Raw genomic sequence first — 9,165 nt, forward strand, 5'->3', positions numbered from 1 at the left:
GGGGATAGGATGATGGATCCATTTGGTTCTGTCGCACGCCTTGCCTGAATAGTGCGGCAATTTAAATGACTTGTCACAAGTGTGTGCGAACACACACACCATGCCCAGCAGAGGCGCTCTAAGGCGGGTTGGTGGGTTTACGGCACCCTGGCGCACAGTATGTCAGAGTGAGTGTGAGTGTTTGGGACGAGGAACCCAGTATGCAGGACACGCCACAGTCAGACAGAGCTGGCAGGGGCAGACTCGCTAAATGCAGCGAATAACGCCAAATCAGGGTCACACAAACAAACACAGTCCAGTAAACGAAAGCCAAGGGTCAGAAAGATCAGCGTAGTCCGAATATCAATAGCCAGGGGTCAGCGACGGGAATCAATCAATCCATAGGGAAAGATAACTGATAACTGAGGGCACAATAACTGAGCACTGAGTGAAACTCTTGGAGAGTTCTAGGTTCGAATCACCTTGAGGTCCTGGAGACCTTCCCGGAGGGGACGGGGGTTTCATGAAGGAGGGCAGTCCTCACCCCTCATTTAATTATTAACTAGATGTCACTTTTCATGTAAACCAGCGAAGAAAATAAACAGTTCCCGTGACGATTAGAACATAACGTTTCTGTTCTGAAGTAGTTGTAGCGGGGTACATTGTTACCGTCTGAGGCCTTCGCGATGCCGGCAGCGATGATAAATTATCTGCGTAATTACCGGCCCGGGCCGCCCGCCAAACACAAGTTTAATAATAAGGCTGCCGGTGCAGGGAAGAAACCGAGTCGCTGACCTCTGACCCCTGGGAATCTTCTCCCCTGAGGGGTAAAAAGTGAAATCATAACTACCACGGAATAAGCATGGCAATAAAGGACCATCGTCCTCCATGGAACATTGGGGTCTGTTAGGATCATTATTATTATTCATCATCGCTTTATATAGCGCCATCATATTCCGTAGCGCTGTACAATGGGTAGACAGGACATAACAAGTCGTATGTAACAGAACAAACTGACTTGCAGAGCCCACAGGTGAGGAGGGCCCTGATCCAACGAGATTAATATATCGGCGAACCTCACGGGGGGCCCCCTACAAGATCAGCACCCTGAATCTGAATGAACATAAAGTCGCCGGTGGCAGAAGGATAAGAAACCTGGAGAGATCCGGATAAACCCAACAGAAAATGGAGTCTTTGTTGAAGTTGATTCTTTTTATTGGGAAAACATTAAAGTTGGAAACTGAAGACGAGACTTCTGAGGCCCCAAAAGCTTACGTTTCTTTTCTATGTTCACCCAATAAAAGGAATGACCTTGGCCGAGGAGGATAGCGTAACCGGCGCGCGCCTCGCCTCCTCACATAAAAGGTGCCGGAGAATTCCGGGTGCTTCTATACCTTCTACATATTATCGAGCGGCGAATGGACGCCATGCCGCGTTCCCCCTGGATTCTTCCACAAAGGCTTCACGGCCGCACAAATCGCGGGGGGGGGGGACTCACTCTCTCCTACTGTCACTCCGAACCGGGGGTGATTACGACCGAGTCATTCTATTTTATCCCACAGGCAGGATGATAAGCAGCAGCTTTTCCGTTATTTTTAAACCCAGACCGCCCGGCTCACGCGATGCGAAGGTTCTGGAGGCAGCGCAGTCACCGGGGGTTCTGCCAATTGCTCTTCTAAAATGTGTGTTTTGGCAAAAATCTCAGCAAACATTAATTATTCTAAGTAAATAATGATAATAACGGCGGTAATAAAGCTCCCCTGGACACAGCGAGGCCAAAAAGGCAACGTTCCCATCTTCTAAAAAAACATTAACCCTAATGTGCCTTTTCTGGATCATTTATCTGGTCCAAGTCTCATCCGAGAATCCTCCGCACAGGCAGAAGATGACGAGGAGGAAATTATTGCGTAAAATGGCAGAGATTCCTCGATGGAAACGACTTCCTTACAAATAACCGCAGCCCATTAACCCTTCAAGAGCCCATCACACGCCTAGTGCAGTGACTTCCCGACAGCTTAGGGGGGCAGGGACCCCGAACAGACTGAGCGGGTGCAGCCCCATACCCCTTGGTCGGAACAAAGGAATTGGGGTACATTGGGGCGGAAAAAGCACAAAACATACCTCAAAGCTTATGCCTGGTGGATCCTGTATAGGCAGCTATTGCCAGGTGCTCAGGAAACTGTTATTGGGGTATTAGGGGTATTAGGGGTATCATTACCGCCATTATTCTAAAAACCCCAGTTTTGCACCAAAGTTGTTGCACCGTTACGTAAAAGACAAAAGGAGGGGTGCGCCATGAGATACCCCGTGCTGAGCGCCCCAAGTGCCCCTCGCTTCCCCAGCAGCAGGTTTGTCCCTCTACCCCCGTCTGACACCGATGCAAAACCGACACCAGGGGGCAGCCGCTGACATGGGGGGGGGATAGATTCAGGAGCAATGTTTAAATCCCTTTACTGTATTACCCTCTATCGCTTCTGCTGGGAGGCTGTTCCACTTATCTACCAAACACTGAGTGAATGAACACCTATAAAGGGTAACTGAAATAACTGGACTTCTCCGCAGAGTTTTCGGAGAGCAGAAGCCGCAGGGAATTCCTTGCAGAGGCCGGCGTGTAAAGGTTACGGAACCCGGCACCGAATCTCCAAGGATTTGCCCCCAGCCGGGTATTTTCCCAGCGTTTCTTTGGCCCGGGCAGGAAAGTTTTTGCGTGGTGTGTCGCTGCCAGGAGCCCGGCGGGGGCCCGTGTGGTATGAGCAGAGTATGGCGGAGCATAATGATTGCGTAATCACACAGCGTTACACAAGTCCCGCATTATAAAGTTTATGCAAATACTGAGCCCGGGGCGAGAACCGGGGCAAAAATACTCTGCCAAGCGGGGGAGGGGCGGCCGGATCTGCAGCCGGTGCCGGGGCAATCGCGCCAACTCACAACACGAGGACAACGATGGCATTAGAGTGACAGGCAGAGCAGGATTATCATCCAAACTTGGGGTCACCCCTTTCAGCATGCACGTGCAGCATGCGCAGCCCCCGTAGCGTTTACTTTACAGGGAACCCATTGTACAGCTCCACGGAGTATGACGGTGCTATATAAATCAATAATATTAATGCACATTGTACTGACAGGGTGGTGGATAAGTGTAACAGTGTCCCAGCAGAGGCGGTAGAGGGTAGTACTGTGAAGTCCCCGGGGGGTTGGCATACAGCCTGGGGGTCCGGCCAGCAAACCCAGTAATTTATCACAACATGTGATACTCAGACCTGGCCAACACAGCAAAAGAGGGCTGCATGGAAACCAATGAGACAGGCATAAAATGGATCCAGTCAAGGGGTAAATGCCACCCAAATTCATTTTACTCCAGAGCCTCTGGTTGCTGTATGTGGCAAGTAAAATACATGAAAAAGGTGAAGTCGGTGGCCTAATCTTTAATTCAGAGTAGCCCAGTTGGTTCATTGCCCCCTTGCCCCGTATGCCTCCCTCCTGCCAAACGCCAGACTTTGCTGCAGCATTTGTAGCGTCATCGAATGAGGCGGACATCGCACATCCACAGAGCTCAACAGCAAGGACCGGGGTCAGTCCTAGGACCAGACTTCACAGACAGGGGCCGGACCCATAGGGCCACTTGGATATTCTTCCTAGAAGGACCAGTCCGAAGTGGTAGCGGTCCCAGGAACACTTTACTAGGGGCAGTCCCTGCGCCCCCCTTTCCTCCCCTGTTGCCCCTCTTCGTGCCCTGTGGCGGGTCCAGGCCGGTAGATTGAATAACACGCACCGGATAAAGCGACTAAACTGGCAGAACTCGGATCTTATGTAACTTTCCTGAAGTACCGACGAGGCCAATAAAAACATTAAGCAATTGCCGCCTAATACCTGAAAACTGGGCTGTCAGGGAACTCCTACTCTGCTGGGGGGCTGCTCCACTTATCTACCACTCTCTTCCTTCCCTTCCATCTCAGTCTCTGACCCTCTAATGTTAGATTCCGGTCTCTTGTAGTTTTTCCTCCTCCTTTGAAATAAATTCCCTCCCGTCCTTTATCAATCCCCTTTATGTCTTTAAATGTCTCTCTCCCATCCCCTCTCTCTCTCTCTCTCCCTCTCCCTCTCCCTCTCCCTCTCTCTCTTCTCTCCCATCCCCTCTCTCTCTCTCTGTCTCTCTATCTCTTCTATCCCCCTCTCTCTTCTCTCCCATCCCCTCTCTCTCTCTCTCTCTCTCTCTCTATCTCTTCTATCCCCCTCTCTCTTCTCTCCCATCCCCTCTCTCTCTCTCTCTCTCTCTCTCTCTCTCTCTATCTCTTCTATCCCCCTCTCTCTTCTCTCCCATCCCCTCTCTCTCTCTCTCTCTCTCTCTCTATCTCTTCTATCCCCCTCTCTCTTCTCTTCCATCCCCTAATCTACTAGTGGAGGAAATAGCTAAAATGACAGTGAAGGGGGACGTTATAATCATGGGGGCTTTAATCTCCCTGATGTGAACTGGAAAACGAAAGTAGCCGCCTGTGCCCGGAGTGCGGATATTCTAAACTCCCTACTGGGATTATCTTTAAAACAGGTAGTTGAGGAACCAACTCGTAAGGCGGCCATATTGGATTTAGTGTCCCAAATGGAGATTTGTTAACAGATATTTCTGTAGGTGAAAGTTTGGGATCCGGTGATCATCAGTCTGTGTGGTTTAATATACGAGCCGTGACCGAGTCCCACCACAAAAATAAAAGGTTTGGATTTTACAAAAGCTGATTTTTCTAAAATGAGAGAATGTATAGAGGAGTCGTTATCAGACGGGGGCAATTTAACTGGAATCCGGGAGAAATGGGATTATGTAAAAGCTGTTTTATTGAAGATAACAGAAAATTGTATTAGGCTCGTCAGTAAGAGACCGCTGTGGTTCTCTGCAGAAGTGGCCAAAATCATAAAAGACAAGAAGTCAGCCTTTAGTAGATACAAAAATACCCAACGTGAGGAAGAGAGACAGATTTATAAAATTAGGCAGAAAGAGGCAAAGAACGTTATAAGAGCTGCTGAATCACATGCAGAAGAGCGAATTGCCCTCTCGGGAAAAAATGGAGATAAAATGTTGCTTAGATATATAAATGAGAAAAGGAAAGCTAAACAAGGATTAGTTAGAAACGAAAGGAATGGATGTGGAAGAGGATAAAGCTCTCGCCGACGGCCTCAAGGAATATTTCTGTTCAGTTTTTACAGATGAGAATGATGGAATGGGAAAAAGGACTGAATCATTTGAAATCTGTGAGTTTATCGAGGCGGAGGTTCTAAGGTAAAGACAAATAAGTCGATGGGGCCTGATGGGATTCACCCTAAGTTATTAAAAGAGCTTGGGGTGTACTAGCAAAACCGTTAACTGATATATTTAACGAATCATTGGTAACGGGAGTCGTCCCTGGGGATTGGAAAGTAGCGAATGTTCTGCCCATTCACAAAAAAGGCAGTAGGGGGAGTCGGGCGACTACAGGCCGGTGAGTCTCACATCTGTAGCGGGGAAATTAATGGAAACCATGTTAAAGGAAAGGATTGTTGAACATCTGAAGTCACATGGCTTTCAAGATCAAAAACAACATGGGTTTTCCTCAGGAAGATCTTGCCAAACAAATCTTATTGATTTTTTTGATTGGGTGACTAAAGTCATTGCTCGCAGTGCTGCGGGGGGCGTGGCGGATCTGGATTTCAGTCAGGCCTTTGACACCGTCCCACATAGAAGACTTATAAATAAACTGCAATCTCTGGGTTTAGAGCCCAATGTTGTTGAACGGATCCGGCAGCGGCTGAGTGGCAGACAGAGGGTTGTAGTGAGTGGAGTATATGCAGAGCGAGGTCCTGTTCCCAGTGGGATACCTCAGGGGTCTGTACTTGGCCCCGTTCTATTTTCATTAGTGATATTGCAGAAGGTGTTGATGGAAAGGGATGTTTATTTGCTGACGACACAGAGATTTGCAGCAGGGTTGATGTTCCTGGAGGGAGAAGCCAAACGGCAAACGATTTGGGTAAGCTGGAAAAATGGTCAGAGCTGTGGCAATTGGCGTTTAATGCGGATAAATGCAAAGTAATGCATCTGGGGCAGAAACCCCCAAACAGCGGAGTATAGAATATCTGACACGGTCCTAACCTTAACATGCGAGGAGAGGGGTTTAGGGGTAATCATTTCTGAGGATTTAAAGGCAGGCAGACAATGCAGTAGAGCCGCAGGTAATGCGAGCAGAATGCTGGGTTGTATAGGGAGAGGTATTAGCAGCAGTAGAGAGGGATCGTGCCGTTGTACAGAGGACCGCTGAGACCTCACTTGGAGTATTGTGTACAGCACTGGAGACCGGATCTCCAGAAGGATATAGAAATGTTGGAGAAAGTGCAGAGAAGGGCTACTAAAATGATTCATGGATTACAGGATAAACCTTACCAGGACTGGTTAAAGGATCTTAACCTATATATATACATTGTGATCTATACATATATACTGTACTATATATATATATATATACTGTACTCTATATATATACTGTGCTCTATACATATATACTGTACTATATATATATATATATACTGTGCTCTATACATATATATACTGTACTGTATATCTATACTGTGCTCTATACACATATATACTGTACTGTATATATATACTGTGCTCTATACATATATATACTGTACTGTATATACAGCCTGGAAGAAAGACGGGACAGGGGGGATATGATAGAAACATTTAAATACTTAACGGGAATCAACAAGATAAAGGAAGAGAGTTTATTTAAAAGGAGAAATAAAACCACAACAAGAGGACAGAGTCATAAGCTACAGGGGGCAAAGGTTTAATGGTAACATCAGAAAATATTACTTTACGGAAAGGGTAGTGGACGCATGGAATAGCCTCCCGGCAGAAGTGGTAGATGTTAATACAGTGAAGTCATTTAAGCAAGCATGGGATAGGAATAAGGCCAAGCTAGATATAGGATAAGGGCCGGTACTAAAGGAAAGAACTCAGAGGTTGGGCAGACTGGATGGGCCGACTGCTTCTTATCTGCCGTCACTTTCTATGTTTCTCTCCCACCCCCTCTATCTTCTCTCCCATCCCCTCTCTCTTTTCTCTTCCATCCACTCTCTTTCTTTTCTTCCACCGATCTCCTTTCTCTTCCATCCACTCTCTCTCTCTCTCTCTCTCTCTTCTCTCCCATCCCCTCTCTCTCCCCCTCCCATCCCCTCTCTCTTCTCTCCCCAGTCTTTCTTGGTATTCTCTATCTTGCGCAATGTTCTTGGGACAGATTGCAGGAAGAATGAAGGTGGAACCAGGAAGAAAGGTGGAGACGTCAAATCTTCTGTCATTAATCAAAGACAAGAACAATGCGGCTTCTTCAGGAGATGAGACAGTCAGAGAGGACATTGAGCAAAGTGCCCGGGAGCCCTGCGGCTCGTCAACGGCGACCAAAAAAATTCACACAAATAAATGAGATAATTCCCGAGCGCCCGCTGACTTCCGCGCATGCACAGAGTGCAAATCTAACAGCAAAGCGCATTCGGTTCCGTGCTGCTGCCAAACGGGCCCAACGTGCATTAGAGACGTCCGCAGTTTGGGACCAGAAAGCCCCCCGTCGGAGTTTCACATTCGGCACGGATGTCACTTTGTATCTAGAAAGCATTTTCATGACGCAACATTAGCTTGGGTTCACAAGGGCCGCAGGCAGAGGCAGATTCACATTTGCTCTCAGCCAGGGGCGTACCTAGAGTATTTGCCACCCGGGGCGGATCTGGAATGTGCCCCACACACACCCAAAATAATTCATGTTGGCAAGAATATTTATTTCATAAATTTGTAAACTGTACATCCACTGGAAAAAACTAGGAATCCGAAAAAAAAAAACCAATAACTTATAAATAAATGAAATGAGTTAATAAATGACATTACTAAACAGATATTATACAGCATAACTCCCATCACTATACACTGAGCCAGACATTGACGTGGTACAGTAAAACTCCAATCACTATATGCTTAGCCAGACATTGACGTGGTACAGCATAACTCCCATCACTATATGATAAACCAGACATTGACGTGGAACAGCATAACTCCCATCACTATATGCTAAACCAGACATTGACATAGAAGACCTCTGCCCCTAAAACAGCAGGAACCTGGGCGGGAAAACAGTTTCCTCACACAGTGTACAGGCGCCACAGCGGTAAGCAGCAGGCCCGTGTTGCTGACGTCGTGGCACCCAGGGCGGACCGCTCCCCCCCTTTAGGCACACTACTGCCCTCAGCTGCCCCTCCACGGCGGCTTCGAAGGCATGCAGTAAATAGTGTAAACGGGCCGGTTGGGGAGATCAGAGAACCCCTTTGCAATCAGTCCAGTGAGTTCTATCTGCTCCCCAGTTTTGTGGCAGAGGAGCCATTGCCCCCCAGACCTGCCCCCCTAGGCTCACTTGGCTTGGGGCAGAATATGTTGCTGGGTGTAGAGAAACCTTCCTTCTACCCAAAAAGACCAGACATGGTCCCATCATGCAGGGGGTTTGGGCTTAAAAAAAAAACAAAACCCGGACCCCCAACCCCCAATTACTTGTTTTCAAGCAGTTGCTGCATTTAATGAATGGAAGCATTTGGCCCTTACAAGTAGCCGCCATTACCAGAAGCTGTATCCTGGCTGAGTGTCATGGGAGCTGCAGTTACTCCTGGTTGTGGAGTTGAAGAAAACGTTTCATGCAGTAATTAGTTTAACGTTCCTGGCAAAATGGATCATTTCCTGATTTTGTGTTTAAACGTGTAATTTTGATTTAAATTCTGTAATTTTCACAAAATCTTATAATTAAGATCAAGATCTAAATAAATATGGCACTCTGGTGAGTGGGACCCCTGCCACCCCAATTCGCTGCCGCCTCACCCCTTCATCCACAATACAGACAGAATTGCCTCCTGGATTGGTGGGGGGCAGTTGCAGGGCTCGGCGATATTTTTTTTCGATGTATATGATGGGCCCCCCAATATATCCAGGGACTCCTAATCCGAGGGGGAGACACAACCCGATACCCCATTTTCACCAGAATCGTCAACTGATCCCTTCCAAAAAAGTGTATTTCCAAATAATTTGGTCTTTTGCTTTAAATACCATAAAAAATATTTCCTGAGTCAATTTCAAGATATGAACCAAACATTTCATTTCACTGACCCAACATTGTTGAATACTACAGA

Source organism: Spea bombifrons, chromosome 11 (genome assembly GCF_027358695.1).
Source record: "Spea bombifrons isolate aSpeBom1 chromosome 11, aSpeBom1.2.pri, whole genome shotgun sequence".
NCBI lineage: Eukaryota > Metazoa > Chordata > Amphibia > Anura > Pelobatidae > Spea > Spea bombifrons.